Raw genomic sequence first — 15,511 nt, forward strand, 5'->3', positions numbered from 1 at the left:
GGCCTACATTTCTTGAACTAATAACTAGATAATTTTTCATTGTCACTTCCTGTTTTTCAACGTGTGTAAACACAAATAGAAATAATTAAAATTCAAGAAGGGTACAATTTATGGTGCGGAATTTGTTGATCGGAATGATTAGATGTAATATAAATATACTTACGAGTCAGCTCTGTCAATTTAAATATTCTCACGATAACATCACTTTGTTTGCAGGAGAGATCGGCAGACTCGACAACGTGAGATTTATTATCAGGGAGGTTGTGAAAAATATCAAACGACTCAGTTCAACGAGCTCCTCTTACACTTTACGCAGTTAATGGTATATTTATTTTGTTAGGACAAAAAAATACGGGTGTACAATATATTCACATGCGTATTCCTCTTTATGACGTTAAATCTAAGTATACGCACACGCGGAAACGCTCGCGCGAGACGACGCAATTACGGCGCCGGCACTTTCGTCGCCGAGGAAAAGCGCGTCTCCGCGAGGTGCGCGCGCGGCTTACGCAACGTCGCATATTTTCACATTTTCTCTCGGCGAGAAGGATCCATCCACGATTCCTCGCCATTCACCGCGTTCCATGTGTGCGTACCGTATGTATGTTACATACACATATACGTATATATATATACACATATATATATATATATATATACATATATATATGCAGTTATAAACTTAATGAGTCTTTCTTCGCATTCTTGATGGCACGTTCCTATCAGTGCTCGTCTCAGACGCGAGAGTTAATGTAATAATGGATTACGAATTACGAGCGGGGTGCCTATGTGCGACGCAATCGTCCCCGAATGAACTGTCGCGCATGCCATCCGTACATCCACGCACGCGCGCATATGCATATACACACACATACACCGTGCAATTTACGGTATACTCATTGACGTACAATGGTAGACGCGTTGCTGCCTCATTCCACGTAGTAACCGTGCAATTTTTCATTTCGCGCTTTGCGCAAAAAAGCGAGTCACGGAAAGCTGCGGCGATTCGCAGCGGTAGTGGTGGTGGTAGCGATTTCGATGCCATTAGCATTCCTTCGAATACAAGATAACTCCTTATCTTGTACCGTTCTTCCGGTGGTTGTTGTTTCGCCTGAGTATCGGCTACCAACCGGCGGAAGCACGATAAGAAGTAAAGGGAAGAACGAGGCACTATTCTTGTACACGCTTCTCGTACCCGCTATGCGTGTCCTCTTGCGCGATCGATTGGTAACATCACGCTTGTCACGCGCGACATATTACTCGAAGTTAGGATATAACGAAGTGAAGCGAAATGAAAAACACAAATAATTACAAGCGACATTATATTAAAATGCACGATGAAGGGAAACCAAACATATCAGAAACCAAAACACGAAGATAACGAAGAATAATACGAAGATACGAAATAATAATTTACGTCGATATTTCTGGTACATTGATTCTCTAATTATATCTTACTCTTACGTATCCTTTTTCTCTTTCACTGTGACTTTCAAGTCAGCTCCGAAGGCTGCGTTTTGTTTATCGGACGATAAAAATGTAATCGAATTCTAATATACGGTCGAAGATAATTAATATATTATATTGCATACACGTCGAATCGACTCGATATATTTGGCATACGAACGTATTCATAGACCTCGACTTCGTGGAAGACGATTAGTGATTGCTCGAACGTGCGGGACGATTGAGTCGAGATAGGATTTTACAGTTACGACACCCAACGTTATAACTGTGCCTATGATACTGATCGTAGATTTTATACTAAACATAGCGCCGTGTTTTACATTCCGATTTTAATATAGTCACAAATTGTTAGCCACATGTCTTTCATAAAATATTTTATTTTATCCTATATATGTATATAGTACATTTTTTTTTCATATTAAAAGTATGGCTGCATTTTCCCCGATGTAAAAAGAAAAACGCTAAGATAAACGGATTTCGAGCCCGTTGGTGTATTTACCGCATTTCCACTTTGAGAATACTTGAAAATATTGAATTGCTGTCTTATTGGGAGAAAGGAGGGGCGTTTTAAAGTCCCTTCGGTATATCAGTTTTTTCTTTTGGAAATTCGAATGATAATTACGTTTTCGATATAATATTCAGGGGGAGAGAAATATCTAAAGGTATACTTTCACTGTCCCATTTTTTCCGTCTTAACGAGATAAAATTCCTCTTCGGGTGCATGCACACATGCGAAACGACTTTAAGACTCTTTCACCGACGTGTGCCTTTTTTGGAAATTCGTTACGGTCTAATAATCGAGATGATTTTTCACATTTATACATATTCACAGATTTTCCTATTATACGAAATGTTTGAAATTTCAAATCGAACTCTTGGCCCGTTAGGAAATGATAAAAACGGCGGAAAGCCTGTTTTTTTATTGCGGGAAAGCGCGCTCTACATAAGCCACCAATCAAGGTAATTTGCATTCCACCGGTTGTTTGTTGCAATCCTGAAACTAGAGTATTCGCGTACGACGGTTGCGGTTAACCCTGAAAATTACACGAGAGAACGGAATGTGGCCGCCGCCGCCAACGACGACGACGACGACGGGAGGCTCGCGTGCATAGTGCATGTAATGCAATATATGCACCGTAAATGAAATAACGCGTCTCGTGTCCGAGCAAGCGTGATATGCCCGCGACGTCGAAATTCGCCTTAAACTCTATTACTGTTAGCTCGTACGGGAAAAGTTCGTTGTTATAAAAATTTCAATAGTACACTATGTACTTTCTCTCTCTCTCTCTCTCGACTCCGACTATTTTGCCCGAAAGTGCGATGTTTCTAGCAAAGTAGATTCCGTATTTCACTAAAAGTTGTAACTACAAATACGGAAATCTTCATTCCTCGTCTCTTTCTCCGGCTCTCTCCTTCTCGCCATTTACGACATTGCACTACACGTTGACGAGAATCGAGACTTCTCTGCACACACACTTTAATGGCATTTTCACTTAATTACCTCTTTGACTGGCTTATTTGGTAGATATATATGTATAGGTATAAGTAAATATACATATATAGGTACATATCGGTATTTTTCTATTCGTACATATGCCTGCACATGCGTGATGCGACTGGCTTACAAATGTCTCACACTCACTTTCTACTTCAGTACCTACAGCGGCACTACACACACACACACACACACACACACACACACATATATATATATATAGTGATTTTTGTTCTCATGCGGTAAAAAATTAGTGGATGCACTTTTACTTTATCAGAGATTTTCTTTTCTTTTCACGCAAAATCGAACGGATGCCTGGGAAAAGAAAGATGCGTTGGAAAGAAAGAAAAAAAAAGCCGAGGGAATTTTACGATCGTACAGCAGCCTTGGCGTGGAAACAACGTGGTAACGACAATTGGATGAGTAATACGGTGCGCATCCTTCGCGGTACGACCGGTGTACGCGATAATAATCAGTGGCGTGGAATTCTCTTTTTTTCCGTGCGACACTGTCGCATCTTCGTTTAAACATATTTTCTTTTCACTCGATAATCCGTCGACTGAGAAACGGCGTTTAATTGCTCGTTAAATGTGGTTGTTGATTCACGGTTCTTTTTATTGCTTTTTTAATTAAGAAGGAGAATACGAGGAGAAAAGCGGTATGTGCCGTTTCACAAAAATGCAGTTTTCTGCTTTTTAACTTGCTACAACGTTTTCGTCATGAACGAACGGTGACGTATTAGCGATGTCTATGCATTGTGTTGCAATTTTACGCTCGAAGACACGCATCAATGAGCAGTAATTTAATTTTTTCTTTTTTCTCGAATTGAGCTATTTCTCTTGCAATTCTGATTGCGAATACGAACTGTTCTACATATTATTTTTCCACTTGAATGCTAATTTGAAACGAATGTGGAACGATCATGCAATCTTCTCTCTCTAATGTGTGAGTGCAATAATAGTTTATTCAAGATTTATTCTTCTTTATTCGAAGTGTCCGAGGAATAACGTTGGAAAGTTACTTTCTATTATTTTACATTTTTCAAGATTCACGCGCGCGCGTGTGACAAAATATATTTTAAATTTCGATTATACTTCTCGATAAAAATGCGGAATTGCACGAACATTTTCCGTCCCTGCGTTCTGCTCCGGCATTTTCCCGCGTAATATCTATCACATTGCTCCTCGGAGAAATTCGTGGCGAAAGGCGAAGCCTTTTTTTATCGCTCGTAATCGACGCGCTCGATGAAGTGCCGATCGGAGGAGAAACGCTTCTCCGCAGCAGTTGAATGCTACGTCCGACTTGCGTAATGGCAGATAATTGTTCTTACGTAGCGCCGATCAGTATTCATTGAATACTGATATGTAGATGAATCGTTTAAAATCCTTGAGATTCATCACTTATATTCAGCTGAAGCGAACATTTGCTGCCGAAAGGCACAAAGTTGCTGTTTAACTCAAATTTTCAGCGCTCACGCCTAGGCGAGGAATCGTAGGTGACATTGAGAATAGACTGATTACGTAACCATGGTAAAAAAAAATTAAAGAAAAAAACGAAAGTATGAATTATAGTGATCGAACGATTAAGATCGTTGCTGTGGTCTCATCATCGTCGTCGTCGTTGACGTGTACGCGTAAGAATGTCAGCGCATTGGCTATTTTTAATCGATGAGCGCATTTGCGTCGCTACCGTCCGCAAGATTAATGTGAGATTTATGACACACCACAGTCATCCTTCTTGTATCCTCAAGAGCAGATTCTCGCCAACATACGAGCTGTTCTCCCGTTTGACGTTATATCCGCAAGAATCAAGTATATATATATATATATATATATATACACGAAATATTAAGTGCGCCGCTCGTATAGAATAAATGGAAAATTTTACCAGTTTTGGAGTGATACGCTTTCGAAACTGAGAAATTGTGTGCGATCTTTTCTTCTCTGACAATAAAGATAAATTATTCGAATACACGGTATTAAGGATACGGCGCACTTGTAGTGACTCCTAATTGTTTATTTGAACGTTGTAAGACTGCTCGCGCTGTGATATCAGGAAGGCCGTCATGCTTTTTCTCTTCTTTTCGCGTTCTTTACGCTTTTACGACGTTGATGTTAATATACTGCGATAAAAGCAAACGCGCGTGACCGTAAAATGTCGTAAACAAGGACACTGTGTTCTCGGCCGGTGCGACACATATACAATGTATTTTTTCTGCGAATGCGCATGCAAATACCTGCAGCTCGATTGATTGTATCTATTCTTTGTGCTGCACGGTTCATGATTAATAAACTGAAGTACTTCTTTTTTTAATTCAAGTAAATACAATTTTCTAATCAATGCAAATCACCTTTTCTAATTTATGTAAATCGAAGTTGATGTGTATGCGGCCGGTATAATCGGTTTTAGGCACGTTATTACACGTAAAACTTTCTAATTTTTTATTTTTCCTGTATTTTCCCGCAAGATTTTTTTAGGTCTCTCTTCCTTCAGAACGATACGGAAAATAAGATGCGAAAGTTTTATTTTTTTGCTTATAAATCGATTTTGCTTATAGATAAACATTAAAAGGCGATGGTGAAATTTCTTTCGTATCTAAAATATTGAAGATACTCGAGTAGGAATAACTGTCAATGCCGACGACATTGGGACTTTTCACAAAGTTTCCGACTTGTTTTCACAGAGAAAATAATACACGACGATGTCTCTCCTCCATGCTTCGTCTAATGAGCTTCAGACAGCAGAACTGCTCTCTCATAAGGCGACAATAATTACTGCCTAATTAGCTCGTCCTGCAACGAGAAGGTCGTTACGTTTCTCCGGGAGTTATGTCATCGCGTGATCCGAGGAATTTCACTGTTTCCTCTTTCCTTTTTAAATCTTACAATATACTCATTCGCTATAACGTGAGTTGTTCCCGTCATATATAAAATTAAGCCAGATGTCACAACTGAGAGGAAATATCTGTCAAGATGTGTGTCCCATTCGTTTTCAAAATCGTCGGATTAATTAAGAAGAGAACTAAACCGAGATACGCGCGCGCGTACTGGAACACGCCGTCAGGTAAGAACCGCATTACCGGAGGATCAACTCGCGCGACGCTACGTTTCGCAACGCAATCTTTTTCCACGTGACACGATGACGGAACATAAAATCGTTCGTTACGATAACGCAGGTGTTACGCTTGGAGAGGCGAGCTGCAATAAGACGTTTGTTAATCCGGACGAAGTCGCTCTTGCGTCAGCGCGATCGAGCGGAAAAAGCAAAACCCACCTTCCATTGATTGTCTACATCGTTCGATAACAAAAGAAGAGAGAATTCCACAGGAAGTTATCCGTTACAATTCCAGCTGCGATCATCGACAGCCAGAGGCGCGCGCGCGCGCGCGCGAACACGCGGCATACCTAGCTGATTTAGAAAATCTCGATTTGTGACGAAAGAGACGTAAGCAAGTCGCGTGTTTCAGTTCAGCGAAACGCAAGAAATTCGCGACACGCGAGGAAAATAGGTTTGAAATCCGGCTTTAATCGAAACATTCTACAAAGCAGAGAGGTGTGAATCTAATGCCAAGGCTACGAGAAACATCGCGAGATTTCGAACGGAAGGACTTCTGCCACCGGAGGGACGTCCACTCCGGATTACTCAGAAGGTCAGTCTCGAGCGATGGATTCTAACGGGGTCTCGGCCTGGGCAGCGGTTGCATTTGCTGCTGATTGGGATATCCTCCCCTGGAATTCGAGGGCTGCGTCCGCTCCGGCGCCTCGTTGAGACTCAATCCGGCGACCAGCTGGGCGATCTCGCGGTCCTTCTTCTCCTCCTTGGGCAGCGCATTGCCGTTCTGGCCGCTGAAGCCGAGGGAGGCCAGGCTGCCGTGACTTCGGCTCCGGTGTTCCGCGCGAATGCTGTAAGAAAAGGCTCTCTCGTTCAGGTGACCCTTCCGCCGGTATATCCCGGTGCCGAAGCGGGACTCGTTCTCCGGGCTGTCCGCCGGCCGTGCGACCTCCGGTACGGTAAGATCGGCGTGAGAGGCGGCCAATCGCCTGGACGTGCCTAAAGTCGAGTTATCCGTCTCGGCGTGTCTTCTGCCGCGGTTGCCGGCGGTACCGTACGACCCCGCGGGATAAATCGCAGCCGCCGGCGCTGCCGAGGGCGGTACCACCGGCAGCGGAGCGTAGACCGGGACTATAGGCGCTGCCGCCGGGATGGGCCTTAAGCGCGGGTGATGGTGGCTCTTCCGCGGCAAGGTGGCCGCCGGTACCAAGAGAACCGGCGCCGGCCTGGCTAAGGTGCCGGCGACCGATCGACTGCTGGGCGGTAGCGGATGGGGATGATAGTGCTGCTGCCTGATCGGGTGGCCGAGAGTGTGGTGGCCGTGGCCGTTCGTGTAGACGCCCTGATGCAACTGGTGGTGGAGGAGCTGCTGTTGCTGCTGCAACGCGTCCTCGTGCAACGAACGCGGATTCTTCATCTTCTTGAGCTTCTTGTTGGTCTTCCTCCGCGCGGAAGACGAGGAAGACTCCTCGAGTAGCAACGGTGGAGCGGGAGGGGGCGGTGGCGGGGGTGGCNAGGCCGTCGACTTCGTCGCGACCCCTCGCCCAGACCTTGTGATTCTCGTCGCCGTTGTAGAGGCTGAGGTCGTCGGTCGACGTGGCGTCCAGACGGTTCGCCTGAGGACTGTCCAGGGTGGTGCTCGAGCCGCCCAGGGTGTGGTAGAGGCTGTTGTTCGACTGATGCCCCGTCGTCGTCATCCCGTTCGTCATCGCCGAGCTCGTCGGCTCCAGGCCTTTCGCGTAGCTGCTGTCTGCGTAAGCGTGGAAGCAACATCTTACCAGGGCGTTGGCCGCCATGTCCCGCTTGCAGATGAACGCGTGACACTCGAGGACCTTGATGCCGGTCGTCCTCCGCAGCACCGCGGCGAACAAGGGCGGGTGATTCGCGCTGGGCGTACGCGCGAACGGCGAGTCCAACGGCAGGAATCGCGTGCTGGAGGTGTCGCCGTTGCCACCTTTGACGTGTCGCACCGCGGCGCAATAGTGGAGCGCCTCGATGGGGAAGAACCGCGTGACCTTCTTGCGATGCTCGTCCACGTTCTCCAGCAGCAGGCCGTTGCTCCAGACGCTCAGCCACGAGTCGATGCCGCGTGCGCCCAGCGCCCCTTGCTCGGGATACAGCTCCCGAAGGGGCTCCTGCACGCCCAGGAGGCCCTCCTTGCTCGCGTGGGGCACCGAGCTGCCCAGGTAGAGCACCCTGCACCGGCAGTACGGGGTCGCGGTGTCTTGATTGGCTCCCCTCATCTTTAGATCGACGCGGCGGATACTCGAGCGTTAACGTGTCGGATCGTCACAGCACGCGCATCCTGCAACTCGCGGTCTTCCTCGGCTCGCTTTCCAAACACGGCAGAGGCGTGCGTACCTTCGCGTATTACACGTCGTCGCGTACCGCGACGTTGCAAAATATGCGCGCGCGGCGAGAGGAACTCGGCGGATATTTCACAGCAGCTGTAGCCCCGCTCGCTCGAGATCGCGTCAGGCCATTATGGCTACCTTCTTACGAGTCTCCCCCTCTCTTTCCCCCCGCTCCTTCGTTTCTCTCTCCTCGCACCTCCTTGCACCGTTCACCTTCTCTCTCTCTCTCTCTCTGTTAACGTCGCTTCCTTTCAGCTAGCTCTAGGCTCCTCTAGTCCTCCCTCTCCGGCCTCACTGGTATGCGGCGCGCGTACAGTGGCGTCGTCGTCGTTCTTCACTGACGCACCTCCACGTGTACTCCCGCTGTCACACACGTATGCGCGCACATTCAGCACATGTAAACTCGCGAGCAGCTCGTGACGCGGACGACGAGCGTCAATGAGGCAAACACGGCCGGAGTGACGTCGGCCGGGACGATGGAAATTCGACGGAGATTATTACTTCGCTGCTGCGTGTCGGCGTTTGTGGAATTTCGAGGCGCGGCCGCGAGCGTCAGCCACGCGAGCCACTACGGTACCGCGCAGACGTCGCCGGTGGGCCTCATCCGGGCCCCTCGTGGAGACGGCGAAAATGGCGGAGAGGTTGCTCTCTTTCGGTTCGTGCCGATTGGCAACTCGGTGTCCTCGAACGAACGACGTCTCGCGCAGGAAGACGGCCTCAGGAGCGACGCCAACCACGTCGCCGTGCGCGCAGGAAAGCCGCTCTCTTACGTGCGGCACATTTCCCGTCTTGCGCTCGCTCGCTCGCGCGCGCGTGCACACCACACACACACACACACACACACCCACGCACACATGCACGGGCGGTCGAGCGGAGCGGCGAACCAGCTGGCAGTACGTTCCTCTTCGGACTGAGAACTGGTGGAAGGCGTGAGACTTCGTGACTGCATCCCACTCCGGCGATTTCCAGGCTTCTCCCCCTCCACTCTTCTCGCGCTTTTCATCGTCGGGTCACTCCCTGGACTCCGATCGTGTCACCGGTGCCTATCTCTGCCTACCGGCCTCGGCGAGCACGCCGCCAGTCCAGGAGGTTGTGCGCGGGAATTGTGCCGAGGAAATGAACATTCCTCGGCTCGATTAACGTAGGCGCTTTAATGGCGCGCGCTTCCCCTTTTCCCGCTGCGAGGTGACGCAACGTCGCTCCGCTGAGTTGACAGCAGCGGTACCTTGACTTCAGGTGACATTTCACAGGAATTTCGTTACGCCTCGGGCCGTCGCGTCCCCGCGGCGTGGCTACCGCGAGTCCCGACGTGAAAATCCCCCGCTGATGTGTAAGATTATCCGGTAGAGGATCGCTTATCGTTCGATTTCCCAAATCAAACTGTACGCGGTTTTCTCGCGTATGTAACACGCACGCCTTTCGTAGAATCGAGGTGGTGTGTGAGGCTGCTCATGTTGAGTTGCCCTTTATAGGTCAGGGATTGCGTAGGTATCGCGAAGGAAAGCCCCCGGCGTACGTTTTTTACAAGCCGTGTCAGAAACGAACACGGGAAGCGGACGATTCTCTCCTAACAAAAAGGACGATTCGGGGTCTCGAGGTCGCCCCTCACTGTTGAAGCGGCGGGGCACGGAGCTAAGAAGGTGAAATCACAAATTTGTATTGCGCAACGACATGATTTGAAACGTCTGCTAGACCAGACAGGCAACAAGTGGATGAAGAGTCTTCTGAACAGGTCAGCTTCTTCTGTTGTTTATATTCTTACGGGCAGATACATCGGAATAGGCAGACACGATCCCTTTTAATGAAACGGCAAACATTTTACATCTCCATTTTTTGTCTGCAGAATATTGTCTCATGATTAAATTCGCGTTTTGAAGAGATAAAAATAATTTTTTGTATTATAAATATGATACAAATATATATATGTATATTTCTGATTAGTGTCTCTCTTGAAGTAATTAAAAAAAAAAATATATATATATATATATACAAATATTAATCGGACGTTATTATATAATAATGCACTTCTAGCATCGAGGAGTCGAATTTTCCTACGATGCTCGATATTTGTAGTTCGTTTTTCCTGTGCCATTAGTACAAGCTGCGTGATTCTGCAAGAATAACACTTTTTCCATGGAGTTACTCACTCGTTTTCGCAGCCGGGAGAAACGAAACGTCGTCGACGGCAACATTTTTCTGTACAATTATCCGCGAATATATCAGTCGACAGTAAGACGGGAAAATTCAGTGACGGGTCATGTCGCAGTGTGAAATCGCGTAGACGCGGAATCAGGGTCGCGTGACCGGGACCCTGACCGTGGGCCAATGTCGGCATTTTTCAGTGGGAATTCTTCACGAATCCTTTCGCAGACAGCTGACACATTTAGAAGCAGGTAAATGCAGCGGAGTCATTTCCGTTCGACATGAAACGTACGAATTAACTCAAGTACTGTTGCGTGTAACTGTATCACAATTATAACGATAAAGATACAAGCCTGAGATCCGATTATGATCCGTCGCTTCACGGTTCTTGAAATCTGCTGTTGAGAAGCCAGTAGATTGTATCTCGGAAAATATTTTAGAACCTGATGCACTATAGCGGAAAATATTATTATTATTATTATATATCTTCTTTGGTACATGAGATCAGGGGATAAAAATTAATATCTTTCGTAGCCGAACTTTTACGAAAATCATTGGCCTTATTTCGATCATCATCTTTCTCTCGATATAGGTAGGATATAGTTTCGTCTCAATCTCCATATTCCGGCATGACGACACTGTTTGTTAAAAAAAAAGGTCAACAGAGAAGGTCGTCCGATATTTGTCGTGTTTCTTCGAAAATAGATATGTTCGAGATAATCCGAAATAACTGGTTGGTATGCAGAAAGTCGACTCCACCGTGGAACCTCCCAAATATTTATTTTAGGACTTGAGATCGTCGGCCTTCGAACGTTCCTTCTTGCGCTTCGAAGGACGACTGGTGTGTGTATAATGTCGAATTCACGAGATCCGTAAGTCGCAAACGCTGCAGTTTTTTTTTTATCATAAAAATGAAGAATTGCTGGCAAGTCCAGTTTAACATGGAGATGATGACGGTTTTAGTATTTCAGAACGCTTAAGTGTACGTATGTAGAAATCTACGTTAAATTCATCCGAAACTGGTGAACGAAAATCGATCGAAGTCGAGTGGGTCAGTGGGTCGTCGTCACGTTAATTACAAAGAATTCAAACACGGTGTGTACAGTGCAATCACCTCTTGTCCAAGAATCCTCTCCAATCCCCTCTTTTCTTCTGGTACATCCCTTTCCCGCGCGACATCTCGAATACACGCACTCGATGACGTTTGTCGCGTAACCAGTTCACTTATCGGTGATATGCACACAATGATAACGGCGCGCAAATTAGTCCATCGTAACTAACCTTAAAGGCGTTAAGAGTTTTCTTAGAACGGCCCTCCTATTAAGGAGTAAGTAATAAATGTTATATGACGAACAATTAATTATAAGAATAAAAATCTCTTTCTCTTTTTTACAATGTCAAATTAAATTTGAAGTGATAAAAGGTCGCTAAGGATTGGATAATAAATACGCAAAACTCAGTCTGTCATTTAAGTCAGGATAACTGTTATATAATAGATGATGCTTCCGATTCGGACGTGTCCTTGAAATGGATAATCCTCAGATAGAACGCAGCAGACATGTTACAACAAAATGAGTTAAATCCGATGAGTCGGCGTGGTCGGGCGCCGCGAGAAAGCATGCCGCCACGTCGGGGATTTTAACGGCTTTCTAACAGACGGCCGAGCGGACAATTCGAAAGTTTTATGCAAACAGAGGCGACGGCCGGGGTCTTAACACGCGGATTCGCAAAAATCTATGAAACGCGTAAGTTTGTCGACCCGGCATAAATATCCGTGTGCGCCGCCGCCGGAATTCGTCGAAGCGCGCGGTGGTTTCTTCCACATGAGACGGCCAATTGTTTTCCGCATGCCTGGAACTTCTACGATGCGTAAATGACGACGTCCGCGCGATTAAACCGCGAGAAAGTTTGGTGAAACGGCCGGGAAAAGACGATTAAGCGCTGTGAATTGCGAATCACTTCGGAGCCGATGTAATTTGTAATCGAAATTCTTTCAGGAAAATGTGCGCAATTTTACAAAAAATATACATATAGAATTTAATTTTTAATTTTACAATTTACATTTCAATTTATGTTTATAAAATACAAATATTTTATAAACGTAAATTGAAATATTATATATATAAATTTACATATCGTGAGGGAGATTGTTATGATATCATATATCTTCACGCAAACACAGCCATTAGTTCGTGTGAGAGAATTTTTCCATCAAATTTGGACTGATAGAATGATTTCGTTCCATCTAATTATTATTATACTGTGAATAGCTTGCGTTCGATTGCACCGGGTGCTGTTCACTCGGTGGTCGATAGCGCGACCAGGCATTGAAGTCTCCGAGTCAGGTAGAGTAACGGGAGATACAAACGCCAGGGAACAGATGTATGGCGCTGACGAGCACCGCTGCCGCTGTCGGGCTGACGAGTCACTTTTACTGACTAAAAAGGCGATCAATCTCAAAACACTGCGAATAATTTGCGTTTTGCGTTTTTACATTTAGTGAGAATTTACCACCAGCAATTGCGTGACATATCGCGAGCGTTACGAGCTACGAGAATTATTCCGGAATTCTTGTCGAGCGATATTTTTAATCGGAGATTAAAAACTAACGAAACAAAATATAATAATATTAATAAGAAAGAGGAACGTTTGAACATGTTGCCGAGGCAATCGTCGCCTAATTGCGCGACGACATAACTTAATCGTTGTGTTACTTCGAATATTATATATTACGTGAGTGCTGAGATAATCACGTACAAAAAGCATAATAAATTCCTCCTCGTACGCGCATCGGGAGCAACGGCACTTCCGACACGGCATCCGTTTTTCCGTCACGTACTTCTGCTTTGAGATAGGCACGATGTCGTGGCTCGCAACGAGGCTCGTCGTCGTGCCTATTGATGGTAACTTGGAGCGTACGAACGCCTTTGCGAAAGTCAAGCAGTATTGCGTGCGAAATCACGGATCTGTCGGAGTCTACACGACCGCGCCTAAAAGTTGCTCATGTATTTATTCAGCGATCGCGAACGCTTTTGTACGCGTCTTGGTATTATCCTACTCAGTCTGGAGACTTCGATACTCGATCGCGCTGTCGGCCACATATACAGGTGTATAATTTATAATTATACACCCCGTGTGTAATTTATAATTACTGTATAATTTACGAGTACTGCTAACTGCATTGCCATTGTCTGAATGATATACGCTCTCCTTGAGATCCTCGTACATAATATACATTTCTCCTAAAAGGTTTACCTCGTTATTACGTCAATACATTTCAACTCTTCGACATTTCAGCTGTTATTTATTTACGCAAAACCGGGATAATGTTCACACACACTCGGACACATGTCGATCGGTGATCTGTCTCAATGAATAAGTCCCGTAAGAGATGGATAATCGATGAATATCGCGATGCAAGGCACAATCTCGCGATGTTTAGGCGAGATGTAGAGTGGAGAAAATTCGTAGGCATCCTGCAACTTTCTTTCGCGGTGGCGAATAAAGGAGTAAAGGCAAAGATCGCGATATATAGGTTTAGAGCGCGCAGCAGTACAGCGTCTGGCATTAAAGCGGGTACTATCGCGTGCGCGAATATAAAGGCCCTGGGGCGCGTGAGACCCCTATAACAGGTCACTGCCATCGAGAGAAGCGAGCAGGTTCGAAGCACTGAATCCCTTTGCCGGAGAAGGGGAGCCTGGTTTATCCGTACTTGCGCTTCCACGCGCATACCGACACGCGCGCGCGGTGCCATCTGCGAATCGACGCGCATCTCCAGCGCGATGGAGATGCGGGAACGTTGCGCTCGTCGCGTCGAGTCGCTCGAATCCGAACTCTTTATTCCGGTATTAGGATAATGCAATAATAATAATAATAATAACAACGATACCGTTCTACGTTAGTACGAGTGCGTTCGCTTAATGAGCCTGGCGGCGGGAGAGGCTAATCGCTCGTTACTTTTGCATTCAAAGAAGCCGCGGCACCGGCTCGTGTCCCTGAGAATCCACCACCTCTGAGCGAAGCGAAAAGCGTTTGAGCGCAACGGTAATCGAACATTTGAATTATATTAAGCGTCGTGCGAATTACAGCGAGAGAACTCGCCTGGTACCGTTTTCAATGTAGGCAAACGGTAGGTAACGGTCACCCGGTATATGCGCTCTGCTCCCAGGATGGAGCAATGTTCCGCGCGATCGCAGGGCTCATCAGCGAGAAAAACGACGCGGCGACGATTCCACGCGTCTTAATCTCGGCTCCTTGCAAAACTGAGACCGACAGGGTGATATTATGGTAGTTGCGAAAGCTCCTCGGGAACATTTTCGTGGGGAAGAATTGCGCGTGGCGGCTGCTCCGATGTGTGAAGTTCGCATAAACTGATTTGTATGGCATGCTACGGAAAATCCGAGCAGAAGGAAAATGAACGCGCATAAGACGGAAACGTCGAATTGCGTTCGATGTTGTGCCCCGGGCGAGAAGACTTTCACGAAATTACGCTAATGCGCTTGTTGCACTTTCTTTCGCAAACCGCGGAGTATATATATATATCAATTTCTTCTTACGCAAAGCCGCCTCCTCGTATTGCATTTCTCCTCTTAACGTGAACACCGAAAGTCGATACGCAGGCATTCCTAGCTATTTCACTTGTTAACATTTTTTTATGCGCGAGCACGTATCGCACGTTGCTAGGAACGTGTTTACGGTAAATGCGTTATGAAATGAATCGATGCGGCCACGCGGCAGTGAAGCCGGTGAGCGTAATCTAATAAACAACATAGTTCTCTCAACAACAACACTCTACATATCATTAATTCATTGAATTGAAAAGTATAATACTTATTAATTTTGCGATTGTCGAGAAAAGTCGAAAGACAAATCATGAAGATCTGATCAAACAGGAAAGACTACGTAGAAGAAAGGTATATTTATCTTATTAACATCGGTGAGAGAGAAATCTCGGTTCATTTGTTATTCGTGGAGGAACTGTAAATATTGAAACAGTGCATAG

The 15,511-nt window shown here is 46.1% G+C and overlaps 1 pseudogene; it reads right to left on the reverse strand.

Moving 5' to 3' along the window:
* Nucleotides 1–296: 296 nt before the first annotated feature.
* LOC106743007 lies at nucleotides 297–9,423 on the reverse strand (annotated as a pseudogene).
* Nucleotides 9,424–15,511: the final 6,088 nt, after the last annotated feature.

The sequence above is a fragment of the Dinoponera quadriceps genome, unplaced genomic scaffold (genome assembly GCF_001313825.1).
Source record: "Dinoponera quadriceps isolate SergipeBrazil2010 unplaced genomic scaffold, ASM131382v1 scaffold3, whole genome shotgun sequence".
NCBI classification, from domain to species: domain Eukaryota; kingdom Metazoa; phylum Arthropoda; class Insecta; order Hymenoptera; family Formicidae; genus Dinoponera; species Dinoponera quadriceps.